Here is a 15,691-nt window from a genome sequence, read left to right as displayed (position 1 = left end):
AACCAGGAACTCACAATTCACCTTTTTCCATTGTGTCCTTTCACTTTCATCTTTGCGAAGTAAATGGAATGAATTCACACTCCTTCCATTAGAATTCATCAGGCAATAAGTGTAGCTAACAAATGTTTTAGTCTTCCTGAGCCTTCTACTTAATGGTGGAAACCATCTACTAGGTGGTTTCTGCCTGAAGAATGGATTATATTTAGACCAAGTTCTCAGTCTGAATTGAGATTTCTCTGAGGTGACATCTCTTTTCTCATCAGCGTAGAGAGTCAGGTAAAAATAGAACTCCCTTACTTCTCTTTTGCTAATGTGTGTTAACAAGAAAAGAGTGAATGAACTCAACTTGTATCTTACTGCTCCAAACACCCCTGAGAGGGATGATTCCCTTTATTTTCTATTCAGTGACCACACTGGACAGATAGAGCTCCAGGCAGGCTTATCTGTAGCTGTACTGTGTTGTTGGATCCGAAGTGTTACCACTATTATCACTTCTGAGTGATGACAGCATGGCAGCCAGGAGGCTGACATAATAAAGATGACAGTAGCTATCGCAGTGTGCCAGGAACTGTGCTAGTGCTTTATGTGACATCACCTCCTTTAGTTCTCCTCTGAGCCCGGTGGATGGGGTCATTACTAGTCCCATCAATACCCAGAAGGTTAAGTGACTTACGTTCATTCAAAACGAAAAGAGGGAAAGATGGATTCCCTTTGAAACTCACTGCTCCAAATGTGGTTGAGATGAATGGTTCCCAGGTCAGTCTAATTCTGAAGGCCATGTTATAACTTCTACAGAGACCACCTTTGCATTCGTTTTTTCTTTTTAATTAACATCTTTATTGGAGTATAATTGCTTCACAATGTTGTGTTAGTTGCTGCTATATAACAAAGTGAATGAGCTATATGTGTACATATATCCCCATATCTCCTCCCTCTTGCGTCTCCCTCCCACCCTCCCTATCCCACCCCTCTAGGTGGACACAAAGCACTGAGCTGATCTCCCTGTGCTATGTGGCTGCGTCCCACTAGCTATCTATTTTACATTTGGTAGTGTATAGAAGTCCATGCCACTCTCTCACTTCATCCCAGCTTACCCTTCCCCCTCCCCGTGTCCTCAAGTCCATTTTCTATGTCTGCATCTCTATTCCTGTCCTGCCCCTAGATTCTTCAGAACCTTTTTTTTTTTTTTTTTAGATTCCAGATATATGTGTTAGCACACAGTATTTGTTTTTCTCTTTCTCACTTCACTCTGTATGACAGACTCTAGGTCCATTTACCTCACTACAAATAACTCAATCTCGTTTCTTTTTATGGCTGAGTAATATTCCATTGTATATATGTGCCACATCTTCTTTATCCATTCATCTGTGGATGGACACTTAGGTTGCTTTCATGTCCTGGCTATTGTAAATAGAGCTGCAATGAACATTGTGGTACATGACTCTTTTGGAATTATGGTTTTCTCAGGGTATATGCCCAGTAGTGGGATTGCTGGGTCATATGGTAGTTCTATTTTTAGTTTTTTAAGGAACCTCCATACTGTTCTCCATAGTGGAGAACATAGTGTTTCTAGATTTTTTTGATGATGACCTTTCTGACCGGTGTGAGGTGATACTTCATTGTAGTTTTGATTTGCATTTCTCTAATGATTAGTGATGTTGAGCATCCTTTCATGTGTTTGTTGGCCATCTGTATATCTTCTTTGGAGAAATGTCTATTTAGGTCTTCTGCCCATTTTTGGATTGTATTGTTTGCTTTTTTGATATTGAGCTGCATGAGCTGCTTGTATATTTTGGAGATTAATCCTTTGTCAGTTGCTTCATTTGCAAATATTTTCTCCCATCCTGAGGGTTGTCTCTTCGTCTTGTTTATGGTTTCCTTTGCTGTGCAAAAGCTTTTAAGTTTCATTAGGTCCCATTTGTTTATTTTTGTTTTTATTTCCATTTCTCTAGGAGGTGGATCAAAAAGGATCTTGCTGTGATTTATGTCATAGAGTGTTCTGCCTATGTTTTCCTCTAAGAGTTTTATAGTGTCTGGCCTTACATTTAGGTCTTTAGTCCATTTTGAGTTTATTTTTATGTATGGTGTTAGGGAGTGTTCTAAAAATATGGAACGCTTCACGAATTTGCGTGTCATCCTTGCGCAGGGGCCATGCTAATCTTCCCTGTATCGTTCCAATTTTAGTATATGTGCTGCCGAAGCGAGCACACACCTTTGTATTCTTAATACAATGATCTGGGGCTGCCGCTGTGAAGATTCTCCTCCCACCAGTAATCACCCTAAACTCCCTTCTTTTTCTGAAACCTTTTCATTTTCAATTTAGTTTCTCCAACGTCTCTCTCAGATGCTCTTGGCTTCAGGGCCAGTTCTGTGAGAGAATGTTCTTTCCTCTAAAATAGAACACTGTACAAGGATTTTCATTCATGGTTTTCATTCATCCTAAAAATAGCTCACAGTTTTGAAAAATTAGCATACTCATTTTAATTGTCTTGATGAAAGGGCCTCCAGCACCCTCTCTGTTTTATTTATTTCTTAAAAACCTTAAGGTGTTGATTTTGTAGTCTTAATGATCAAGCCAGAGTTTCAAAAGACAGATCCAGACATGCTACTCTTTCTCTGGGTCACTTTCTCCCGATAAACTTTGGACATTGAGACATTTCTCCTCTGTTGTCATCAGGAAGGGGAATGGGCTTATTTAACAGCCTTTTATGGGAAAACAGTGTAGGGCTTTTTTTCTCTTTTCTATATTAGGAGTCCTCCCACCCCCCAATCAGAGACGCGATAACCAATCTCAAGCAATCTGAAGGAAAACCAAGACAGGGAATGAATTCCTTAGAAGAGCAAATAAGAGAAGGGAAAGCTTTTATCCCTTCTTTGGTCCAACTAAGCTCCTATAAAGATTGGAGAAGAGCACTGAGAATTATAGGATTTAGGACTGGAACCTTTGAGACCATCTGGTGATTTCTTCCATGGTATAAATATACCGTCTTCTAATCTGTAGCAAATGGTCTGGCTGAGTCCTCTCTGCTAGAAGATCCTCAGTGGTGGAGAGGACCCTGCATGGGGGCAACCTGTTCCAATAATGATGACATTATTATTACTATGGGTTGCATAGCAGAGAGGTTAAAAGCAAGGTTCTGCAGGAAGGCTGCCTGATCTCAAACACCGGTTTTGCCCCAGCTTCATTTGTTGGTCCTGTAGATTCCTTCTCCGACTGTCTCCATCCTGCTCTGTTCCTCGGGAGGTTGAACTACAAGGACTGCATATGAGTTGTGCCAATGTACTCTCTTGCCCTCTGCTTCCAGCTTTGGCCAACAGGCAGCCCCGCAGGGGAAAGAACAGGAGGGAAGTAGGGGTCGTGTTATTTATTCCCAGGCCCCCTTCCAGCAGGTCGCCATGGCAACAACGTCTCAGTTTATGTCAGCTGGAACTGAGCGCTCCCTCTCAGTTCAGGTTAGGGTGGGTAATGGTGCTCCACTGTTACAGTCTGTGGGCTCTGCACTATCCCTTAGAGTTTCCCTACATCCTTCCCATATCCTTCTAAATAGTCCCTTTGTTAAACTTTGCGCAACTTACTTAATTTGAATATGCCATCTTTTTCTAGCTGGGACCTTGACTGACACAACCACTCACTATCTGCGTAATGCTGGGCAAATTCTGTAACCTCTCTTGGACTCAGTTTTCTCCTCTGTAAAATGGGGGTAATAATAATAATATACGCTGTAGAAGGTCATCTTAAGAATCAAATGAGATAATATATATATTAAGATACTTTGAACACACAGTAAGGACTCAGCAATGCTAGGGTAATGCTCCAACATGGTCTCCAACTGGGACCATGAAGTCCCAGCCTAAACACTACCTTAATTCAACCGTGGTAAGTCACTTCTCACAGCTTGGGTTAGGCCTTAAGTCAACCATCAATAAGGCAGAAAAGAAAAAAATCCCTCAGAGTAAAGATTAACTTTGAACATCCCTTACGTCACCTATCAGAGGACAGTACAGTCAGTTTTTTGGTATTCAGTCCTGCAGAGTAGTTTTTATTCCTGCTAAGTCTGAGAACCTGTGGGCAAGACTTAAGAAAGGTAAATCAACATGCAAATGTGAGAGCATCCCACCCCTTCTGCTTTTGCCATAACCATGGAATCCCTAGAGGAGACTGAGAGATGCTAGAAAATTCGAAAGTGTTCTTACTGGCTTGTAGGGTTGACCTCGTTCTGTTCTCATATCAGGGCTTTATCGACTAAATGTTGGCTGGGAGATTTGCAGAGTTTGTTGTGAAGATAGAAAGGAGTTAATGGGGTTACACTTTAGGTGGCTTTAGGGGAGGCTAGATTTTCACATGGGCTCAGTGGGAAATTAAACGGGGTGCGTGCCGCTGCTCCCACAAGGCCAGGATGACCCTTTCTTGAGCGCTTAAGATGTGCCAGCCTCAGAGCTAAGCACTTCCTACATGTTAGTTATCCCATTTCAACCTCACGGCAACCACGAGGTGGTATTGCTATGTTCTCTGGTTTTGAGATGAGGAAGCTGAGCACCTCAAGTGCCCAGCCTAAGAATATACAGTCTAATTGACGCCAGGGGCAGTATTTGATGCGTGTCTGCCTGACCTAGAGCTGAGTTTGGATCCGCCACCGAGGCAGTGTGGGAGTGTGGCTTACCCTCAGTGTTCCATATGTGTGCAAACCGAGAAGGAGACTCCATGTTTTATAGCTTTTCATGTTAGTTGTCCACAATAGCACACACGTGTTTGCCTGGATAGATTTTTAAATGCCCTGTATTTGGCGAGAGGAGGGTCAGCCTGGTATCTTCCTATTGTCTTTGCAAAGGCTAAACACACCAATCTGCTTCAAGTACTCCCCAAGGCCATGTTTCTGGACCCCTTTCCATCTTTTTGAATCATCTCTCGTCCAGTGGTTCCCGATGCTGGCTGCACAGTAGGGGAGGTTTCACCTGGGGAAGTTTAAAAAAAAGAAAACCTGAGTCAGGGCCCTTCTCCAAATCTCTGGAAGGTGGCCTGAGCATTATTGTTTCTAAAAAGCTCCCTCAGTGCATTTTAATGGGCAGCCCATATTGAAAAGCACTGCTCCAATTGCTTAAAAAATGAAGAATTAGTGGGAATGTTGGCAGGGCCCTCTGGAGCAAGGAAAAAGAATCAGTTCCTTCTAGCTAATGATTATTATCCAGAATTATCTGTGGCAAATTCCACACGATTTAATAGGCCTCATCTCCAAGGGCAGCTGAATGCAAATGTCTCTCCAGTATAAGACGGGCGTCAAGGTTCCCAAATACAGCCATTTGCAGGAAAGGTGGCAAAGTGGAGCCACTTCTCCCGTCTAATCTGGCCATGCTTGTTGGTCCACTGAATTCTCTCAGGTCCTGAACACTGAAAATATAATTAAGAGTGTTTTTCAATTGGATGGTTTAAGAAGTGAAATCAACTCCATTCCCTTTTCTCTGGTCTTTTACTTACTCTGCTTCTGTACCATCAGGTGCGTTGCCCTTGGCAGTGAGGGCTAAGGAACGGTGCTGCTCAGCCCTCCCCACCTGTGTGCAGATACTGCGGGATTCTGATGGAGGGCTTCCTTTGTGCTCATTGCAAAGACGGTTGAGGTAGTGCTGCTGGGATCATTAACGTCTAGAGAGATGCCCATGGCTTTGTTTTCCAGCTGCCACCTCGGCAGAAAGGGCAGCAAAATCCCTAAATTATAAAGAGAAAATGAGACTGTACATATTCTGCACTTGACAACTTCACGTACAAAGTCACACATCCACTCTTGACAGGACTAGAGAGAAGGCAGTACCAAGCATCACACGAAGGTTCAGGAAGGTAGTTTTTCATCTACAAATTATTATAAATCACAACTAAACTTTAAAAAAGAAAATGCACAATTAGAGGTGATATGAAGGGTCCTAGGGTACATACGATATAGGTCTGGTTAATCTAATGGGGCACACAGGAAAGAGAGAGAGAGCAGGAGGGAAGGGGAGAGATGGAGGAAGATGTTTGGATTCAGATTTTGGGAAGGGAGGTGAAAGGACAAGGTGAGCAGAAACGTTTTAAAACCTTCTATTTAGTTCTTTCCTCTTCTTCTTGTTATTTCTCTAATCTGCCTATTCACCCTTGGATATTGTGCTCAAGAAACTATCCTCCAAGGAGCCTCAGATTAAACTGAACAATTTTTGAGGGTTTACTGGGTGCCAGACTCTAGTTAAGAGCTTTGCGTATCTTTTACATTTCATTTCGATTTCTTAGCTATGCGAGGTTGGGAATGGTACTCCCGTTCTGCAGATGGGATGAAGAGCAGTTAAGGACTTTCCTCCCAGATTATTCCACTGGAAGGTGAACTCAAGCTCTCAGATACCAGCGTCAGGCATTTAACCACGAAGCGTCCCTGCTGAGTCTCCAGCTCCCCTGGCACGGTCCCCGGGATGAACTCCGCGAGTTTCCACGTGGCCCGCTTCGTTCGATCTTCGGAAAGGGGTCAGCACAGCCACGGGGCTGGAGAGCTCCTCTTCCGGGGAATAAGACTAGACAGGCGGCGACTGAGGACACTACGGGCGTCCCAGACCCCCTCCCGGAGGAGCCTGGCGAATTCCAAGGGGCAGGCTTGCACCGCAGATATCTCTCGGGCGCGTTGACACTTTGCAAATCTCTCTCTCAAGAGAGCCTGTTTAATTCTCACCGCGGCCCTGCAGAGGGGGTTATTTTGGCCCCATTTTCCAGAAGAGGAAATTGAGGCCTGCCCTCCCGGGCGGTCGCAACGTTGGCAGGTGGTGGAGCTGTAGGTGTCTGTCTCTTCCTAGAGATAATAAAATCTGCACGGATTTTGTCTTTATTATGCAAAGCCGGCGTGGAGGCTCGGACCCTCCCTTGACAGAGCCCATCTGTCTTTGAGCGCCGCCCCCGGGGGCACAGAAGCCTAAGGCAAGCGGAGCAGAGTGGGTGGAAACGCGTCCCCACCACTTGCCTCGCCGTCTCACCGCGCCTTCCCCGCCAGCGCCCCGGAGGCCGACCTCCCTTGGCTTAAAAAAAAAAACCAAAAAACTAGGTCCTCCCCAGCACCCGCCCGCCGCCCCAGGGAGTTGCATTAATATTAATCCCGATGCATAATTGATGGCCGGAGATTTACTCGGGCCGCGGCGGGGAAGGGCGCGCAACTGGGCTGTATTTCGGCCGCGCCTCCCTTGTGTTTTGGCCGCTTGGGTTCCGCGGGGCCTGGTACCCAGGACGTGGGAGGGGGGCGGTGGGTGTGCCGCCTGTGAGGATGAGCTTGGGAGTGAAGTGAGCCGGAGCGAGTGTGCCAAGGAGTGAGGCGGGGTGCTGGGGGCTGCTCCAGGGAGGCGGGGATGGAGGGGCATCCCAGGTCTCCGAGACGTGGCTTGTGCTTTGCCCAGCGCGGGGTGACCCCGGGCCACGCGGGCTTGAGGGGAAACAATAGAGACTCCTTAGATCCTGGGCTCCTGCCACGGACAGCCCAGGCCTTCCCGGGAGACCAGCGGGGCTTCCTTTCTTATTTGGCTAATTTATGGCGAGAGGCTGGGGGCAGGGATGGCAGAGGAGGGACCGCGTCTGGAGATGGGGGGCGAGGGGGCGGCAGTTAAAGGAGTCTCCTGAGGCGGCGGCGCTGGTGATGTCAGCTCTCGACGAAAATAGAGAGGGATCGCCTGCAAATCCCCAGCTCCGGCGGGGCTAAACCTTGCAATCCCTCCCCGGCCGGCGCGGAGCCAGGGCGCAGCGGCGCGGAGCCAGGGCGCAGCGGCCCCCACCGCCTCCCCCGGCGCGCACACACACCCGCACACCCGCGCACGCACGCACACACTCCCCTGCACACCCACGGCACACGCACTCGCCGTCCTCCCCTGCCACCGTCCTCCGAGTCTGCGCTCCGCCACTCGCCCCGCGGCGAGCCCCGCAGCAAATACAGGTGGCAGCGGCGGCACGTCGTCCCTGCGCGCCCTCCCGCAGCCCGGGGGACGGCGCTCTCTCGGGGAAGCCACCCTCTGAGGTCCCCCCAACGCCCCGCCGAGCGCCCAGCCAAGCCCCAGCGAGGCCGGCGGAGGGAGCGCAGCACGCGCGCGGTGCGGAGGCGAGACGCGGCTTAGCTCCGGCTGGAGCCTCCTGCGCCCGTTGAGGCGCTAAAGGGCTTACCCAGGAGGGGGGTGGAAGGGCGGGGAGAGGCTCCCCCTTAAATACCGCGCTCGGCCACACTCGCGCGCTCACCCCGGCACCCGCTCACTTCTCGCCCGCCGCTGCCGGATTGTGCCGAAGAGGAGGGGGCGTTCCCCAGGCCATGGCATCCACAGAAGGGTGAGGGGGTTTTTCTCTGTACCCGCAGCGAAGCGGGGGGCGCGCGCGGTGTGGTGTCCCCCTATCCGGGATGGGAACAGAGAGACGCCGGCGCCGGGCCTCGGAGACGGTGGCAGAGCGATGGCCTGGCTGGGGGTGGGATGGTGGGATGGTGGGGGGGAGATTGATTTTCTTTCGCGAAGCTTGCTGCTTAACCCTTTGAAGATGCGAGAGACGGAGGATTGCTTTATTTTAATTAAAAAGGTTCGGTGGAGGTGTGAAAAAGAGTGACGAAAAATCCTCTTGAGGTTACTTTTGAGATTTGAAAACAATAAGGGATTGGGCACAGTAGGAGCGGCAGACATTGCTGGGAGAAGCAGCGTTTCGAGCGCGGCGCCGGCTGTATGGTGGGGACCGGCCGGGAATGAATGAGCTGGGACCCGGGCCGGGGCGGGGCGAAGACCAGCGCGCGCCGTCTTGAATGTCAGATTTGCAGAGTCGCGGAGTAGATACCCGGGCTGCTCCGATCTCTTCTTGTCCCTGGATGGCGGAATCTCCCTGGCCAGTGTTAAGGAAAAGTGGAAAAGATTTGGGTGCTTCCCGGGAAGAGGCAGGACAATCAGTGGCTTTGGGCAGGGACAGGAGTCCCCAAACTCCAGCGGGGGGAGCGTTGACCTCCCCCCCACCCAATTCTGCCCGCTGTCTTGGAGTTGTCTCCTGCCTCCTGAGGCTGCAGTTGGATGGAGAATGATCCCAATGATAAATAAAGGCAGTGTCTTTAGCAAGAGGGAGATGGGGCTGCAAGAATCCCTTGAATACTCGTATCTCAAAGGAAGTGTCCAGAACAACGTCCCTGGACCAGTATCTCCCAGGAAACTTTCCCGGCTCGGTAGAGTCTGAGTAGGAATAAAAGACTGGTTGGGGAGCTCAGCCCTTTGGTTAATTCACAAAAGTGCACTAGATACTTGCAAGACATCGCTGGATCCATATTAAGTGGAAAGCAAATATCAGAGGCTCCTCTGAGCACAGGTGGAAGGTCCTTGGTGCTGGAGCTTTCCAGGGCTTCTGTCTAATAAATTTTACCAACTCTGCAGGCTTGTTTTGGGGAAATGGGTCTCTAAGTAGGAGTATAGAGCAGCTCCAAAGTTAGATCCCTAGACTTCAACCTCCAACGAAGGGCAAATATTTCTAAAACTGTCTCTCTGTGTCCAAGAGAAGGAACTCATCCCTTTTCTGGCCCCTGGAGTCCTTCCAAAGAGGGGCTGGCACCTTGTGGTTGCATCAGATTTCTCCTCTTTTTGTCCTAATATTTCAGCAGTGTGGACCTTTTTGATTATTAGTTCTCCAAAAAGATGCTCCAAGAAGATGCTGGTGTACAAGGAGGGCGGTACATTGTGCTAACACAGATCTCTAGAATTAAATATTCAGAGCTCATATGTCTCAACCTCATTGTCTTTGCCTGTTTAATTAGTCTTTCATATTAGAAAAGATATAAAGGCATTTCTGGCTGCCTTCAGGTCCCTTCTAGATTTGTCCCTGCTTGTAAAGGCTAGTTTGGAAAACATCTGTGAAAGAGATTGATGATGGTAGTCTTTCAAATCCTGCATCCTTATTTCGATGGCCAGATAGTAAAGGGAGAGGTTAAGACAACAATAAAAATCCCCAAATTAAGTGTGTTTATCTCATCTGTGTCCTAAATGAGACCTGCCCAATGATGACTCTATATTTGATTTAAATATAGAGCAGAAGTGATTCACATTCAATTAATTAATGTCGTATTATACACTCTGCATAGTCAGGAAAAGATTGGTCAAAGGAATTTGCATTTAGGAGAGGAAAGAATTGAGAACATTTGAAAGGCTGGGAAACAAATACAGAAAGAGCATGACACATGATCATTTCAGAGCAGTTACTGATGAGCAGCTGACATTCTCAGAAGCCCTGGTCTTTCCTTTTTTCTTCTCTTCCATTCTTCCATCTTTTTTTCCAGGTGCATTTACTCAGTACTTGTTGGGTAGACCTCACATGCTAGGCACTCTGGGGGGCTACAAAGACATAAGACTTTGTCTAGTAAATTGTTCATATGGTTTAGTGAGATTCTCTTGCCTCTTCTGATGTCTTTGGTTAATGTGCCTTACAGAGGGAGGTTCACTAAGAATCCTCAAGCTGGTTGCCTTTGTTAGCCTGTGTCTTCTAACAACGTTGAAACTGTTTCCTTGAGACATACATTGCTGAGAAGGAAGCAAAAATAGCAATAGAGTCTTATGCTTTCAATGTATGTATTTTCAGTTCAACTCTGTTTGCTCCAGAATGTTTGGGGAATGGAAGAGTAAGGCAAACTGACCATTCTGGTCACCATTTATTTGGTGAGGTAGTTACAGTCAACGACATATGCTGATTACCAATTTTGAAAGAATTATTAGAAGCACTAGTGACATCTTATGTTTGTTTAGCACTTCACTTTCAAAGCTCATTTGTGTACATCATCACATTTGATTCTTTCAGTAACTGTGAAGTAGGTGGTCCAATGAGGATGGACTTTAAGAATAAAATGATATAGAATGTCATGTCATCTTTCCCAAAAGATTCCAGGACTTGGCCGAACTTTGGAGTTATCGTCTGGAAATGTCAATTATCATGGAAGAGTGTGCTAGGCATGTCTGGAGCAGGAGATTACCAGCCTTCTCTCAAAACTTCGGCATGTACTGTGCAAATTGCCTTGTGGAATATTCTTATTATCAACCTGTGCACTTGGTCATTGCCTTTGCAAAGCATGCTCAAACACGGTCTGTTATCTGAGGTTTCTGATTATTTGGAATTGGGATTATTAGCATCCAGCTTCTAGAAAACTCAACAGTGGACTCTTTGGTAGTTCCCAGGCCCTGAGAGGTATTTTCCTGCAAAGCAAAGTCTAATTTGATAGTTGAGCATTCTGTTTTTCTGAGTCCTCAGACATGGCTAGAATTATGGTTTTGGAAATTGGAAAGAGATTATCAGTAGTTGGTGGTAGACTGGCTAGTGTCCATTATAGACTGAATTATGTTGGACATTCAGATGCTGTAAAGGCAGGCATTTTAGAACTACGTTCTGGGGGTGGGAGACAGCTAGGTCACCATGTATGTCACAGGTCCAAGGTGATCTATCTTCTGATAAGCTCCCAGGAGCCAAGGGGTCAGAGCGAAAGCCAAGTGCGAGGGCTTGGGTTTCAATTTGACTTAGAAAGCCAGCAAAATAGAAAACTGCTGACAGCAGAAGAACCCCACAAGAGAGACCACTGGATGTATTATTTCAAGCAAACAAAAGCAAAATGTAACAATTGCTTTCTCCCGCCTCCCCTTGGGAATGAGGTTGAGGTCAGTAGGAGGAAGATCCCACGGAATAGACTTATTGGGAAGGGAATGGAGGGCATGGGGTTTGGGGTCCAGAGGAGGTTGGTTGCACGTTGCGTGCCTCAGGCTTCACTGCAGTTTTCATTTCTCATTTTCAAGAATATAAAAATCAGCCTCCTTGGGTAAAATAAAGATGAGTGAAACTCAAATGAGAAAGCCATTTCATGTTTACTAAGATGGTCTCTTGTGAGTGACTGAAAGCTTAATTCTCACGAAATAATTGCTAAATCCAAATGAAGCTTGTGACATGGAAGAGCCAAGATGTTAAAAACCAAAAGGCAGTTCTGCCCATAAGTATCAATGGCCACTCCTTTTCTTCTTTAATGCAACACAATTAGGGGCTGTCTCCTTAGGCTTCAGATTTAAGGGAATTGTCAGACAGGGAAAAGTCTTTAAGAGATGGTGGTGCTTTGGCTGCAGAAACAAGCAATATTTAGCAGCCAAGTGTGAGATTTCTGGGTCAATGTGCCATAAATCATACAGATCCAGGATTGCAAAACTGACAGTTTGAAGCTCAACACAGGTTGATTTCAATGAAAATCTCGTCTCCCCATCCTCCTCCATGGCTGTATCACACAATGCCCAGATGTCTGGTTTTCCCCCTTTCAAAGGCAAACTAAATTGTTTTCCATACTGATTCTTACCCCCTTGGGACTGGCTTGCCTCTTGGAACAAACTGCATCTACTCATTTCAGTCACCTGCTATACTTATTTTCACCGAATCAGACACCCATCATTTAAAATCTTCTAGCAACAGTAGGCAAAAGAGTCATTCTCAAGATGAAATTTTAGTTTTGTTTGCATTTTCAGAACGTGTCCTGGAAGTCTGAAAAAGCTAACAAGTGCCATACACCACCTTGCTTGCTGTCTTCTCTCCCATGCCCTTAACAGCTTGTTGGGGGCCAGCAGAATGTTTCATAGCAAGGGTTTTAGTATCCAGATTACAGCAAATCTCTTTATTTACCAGATCCTGAGCTTGCTGTCTCCTCCCTCTGCCCGCCCCTCCCCCCTCCCCTCACCAAGGGCCAAGTCCTTGGAATGAATTAATTAAAGGAGTGTTTAAAAATATCTCATTGCTCCATCTCCACGTGCTCCATCGTTGATTGGAGGCAGATGGGCTGCATATTTGTCAGAAGAATAGAAAAGGACTAGCATCTCGTTATAAATCTGTCTGGTTGGCATCAGATGATGGCAGAAAGACAATGGGCCAGCAATATTAAAGGAGAATAAAGACAAGGGTAGATCCTTAAACTTTAAAAAAGAACACCTCATTTTCTTAGTGCTTGTTTTTTTTTTTTTAATTTAAATGGTTGTTTTCCAACAGTGTTGATGTTTATTTGCTTATCTTTCATTCGTGTGTCTATTTAATTTCTCACGGCTGTCTGCTGAATGGCCGTCTGGTGTTCTTGGCAATCTCGGCAGCTGCTTTGGATTATGGACTCATTGAGCAAGAACTGTCCTTTAAAAATGGAATGAACTCTATTTTGGCAGTTGGATATGTTAATCTGGGTCTCTCTAAGATAGGTGGTGGTCCGTGTTAAAGACCTTGAACGAAGTCCCTGGGGGGAAGGGGGGAGACAACTTCCCTCTACACTTACACACCCTGTATATTAGAGGCTTCATTTAAACCACTGAGAGGACTTTCTTCTGTTACATTTGGTCAGGCGTGCCATCTGTCACTCTCTCTTTGTAATCTGGCACAGAACTCTCCATCACGTGCTCCTGCCATCCTGACTTCCCAGCCACTGTGCTCGAAGGATCACCAGCTCGAAGGAGCTGGTGGCCAGGTTGGAAGTGGGGTGAGGCCTGTCTGCTTCCCAAGCTCTGCTCTTCCCACAACACCAGACTCGAGGTGTTGGATGCCTGTGGACTGTATGTGGCCCACAGACATATATGTTTTGCCTCACACAGGATTTTGAAAACATTTGAATTATTTGCTTATATTTAAAAAGATTTCACCTAAAAAATATTCCTGATTCTGGCTTCTCTCAAACATTGGGAAATCTGATGACAAAGGACCTGCCCTTTTGTCTTGGTACCACTTATTGAATGCTTACAGCCCTACAATTTTTTAAAGCACTTTGCATGTATTAATTGATTTAATCCCCACAAAAATGTGATGCACAGGGACTATTATTATCCCCATTTTATAGGTGTGAAAACTGAGACACAGAAAGATTAAGTAACTTGCTCGAGGTTTCACAGCTAGTGAGTGGCAAAGCCAGGCCTTAAACGCAGGCAGCCTGTCTCTGGAACCCATGGCCCTAACCACAGGCTATACCTGCAAGGTGGTGGGTGAGTCGGCTGGGGCTGAAGAGTAGCTGTCCCCTGAGACATGTGCCTTCCAGGTTGGGCACAGTCTTTTCTGAGACCAGTTGCTCATGTTACCTGCTTGACCCCTTACCTTTCTAAGGCAGCCATTGAGAGAATAAGAGCTTGGGTTCCATCTTCTCAGGGTATGCCACTGCTTAGTGGTTGTGCCTACTTTTTCCTGTTAACCCCTTAAACACTACCTTCTTGTTATTTCTTTTAACTTTGTTCTTAATGAAGAGTTCCTTTGTAATTATTGGTTGTCAGGACACCAATAACATTGTCTTATCCAGATGCAGTGCTTTGAAACAGCCCAGGGCATGACCACATGGGTCCAATCCTTTGGAATCTTGAGCCTTGGGCATGCACTTCTTAGTGATAAATGTAGTGGAGCATTTAGCAGGCCCTGGAATTTATTCTTATGTGATTTTCAAGCGTGGCTGTTTAGGGTTGTGACTTAACTTACCCACTTTCCTAAAACAGATGCTAGTCCTACCTCTTTAGGAGGAGGGCTGGTGGTGTTGTTTGCAACATATGCGAACAGTGATGGCTCGGGAGCCTTTTAAATTGAAGAATTTAAAAGAGTGTATATTTAAGAGTGGCACAGTTTGCTGATCATCCAGTAGGTGGCAGTAAATGTCAGTACTTTGTCCAGACTGGGGATTTGACTCCCTTTGGTCCTTAGGGAATCCCAATTCCTACAGCATCCCATTCTCTTTTGATTCAAAAGTGTCTCCACCAGATATATCATTTAGTATCTGTGAGATGATTGTCATATATCAACAATGTTTATAGATATCACCATAAACAAACATAAATAAGACCATTTGTTTGAACTTATTCCAAGTCTGTGTGACTATACATATACGATTGCATTAAGTCCTTATGAACTCTTATGAACTATTATGGAATTAACCCATTAACTCTTATGGAAAATTATGCTCATTTTACACATGGAGAAACTGAAGCTTCATGATATTTTGATTTTATGCTGTTATTGGGTGTCTGGGCTTTTTTTTTTTTTTTTTTTTTTGGTCATCTAATTCTACTGTGTTTCATATTATCCACATTTTGTAATTAATTCATATTTCTTTAAAATTTCACGAGCCCTCCCTTTGTTCATTTGTTTGGTTTTGCCCCAGTGGGTGTCTCCAATCATTTTGGTCAAAGGAAGCAAGATAGCCAAGCGTTCCTGCAAAAAGAGATAATAAAGGATTTAAGAGGAAATGCTCAAGAAGGACAGCAATAGTTACGGAAAGAAGTTAACTTACCTTTGAATGGAGGTGTGACATTCAAAAGAAAATGCCACCATTAAAAAAAAGTGAGACTTAAGTATAAGCAACTGAGAACGATGGTCAGACCTAGGTTGTAGACATTAGTTTGGAGAATTTGAAATAGAAGAAGCAGCTGCAGTGCATGAAGGGAGATAAGGTAAAAGAAAACAGATAAAAGAAGGAAAACATTCTTCTCTATTACGTATCAGACAAAGCCAACTGCTGCAGACGAAATTGTATTTTTGTTTTTATCTCAGTCTTTACTTAAAAGGACAGTTGTGATCTGATAATCAGCTTTGTTAGGGAAGTGGACGGAAGTCCATGTGAACAAAGCACAATTAGATCAACTTGTCTAGGGGTGAAATGGATGAGTATCAGCTGACAGCACTCATCTCAGACACGCGAAAGGTGTCCGGGTGAGGGGTTCA

General features: G+C 45.8%; 1 non-coding gene across 1 annotated transcript; it reads right to left on the bottom strand.

The window, feature by feature from the left end:
- Positions 1–2,101: 2,101 nt before the first annotated feature.
- LOC133100197 (U6 spliceosomal RNA) lies at positions 2,102–2,208 on the bottom strand. The gene has a single exon (XR_009702436.1). It is a non-coding gene; the product is annotated as a U6 spliceosomal RNA (small nuclear RNA).
- Between the last annotated feature and the right edge of the window lie 13,483 nt (positions 2,209–15,691).

This window comes from Eubalaena glacialis, chromosome 10 (assembly GCF_028564815.1).
Source record: "Eubalaena glacialis isolate mEubGla1 chromosome 10, mEubGla1.1.hap2.+ XY, whole genome shotgun sequence".
Classification (NCBI taxonomy): Eukaryota; Metazoa; Chordata; class Mammalia; order Artiodactyla; family Balaenidae; genus Eubalaena; species Eubalaena glacialis.
The sequence above is the reverse complement of the archived record's forward strand: the minus strand, read 5'-3'. Positions and strand labels throughout refer to the sequence as shown.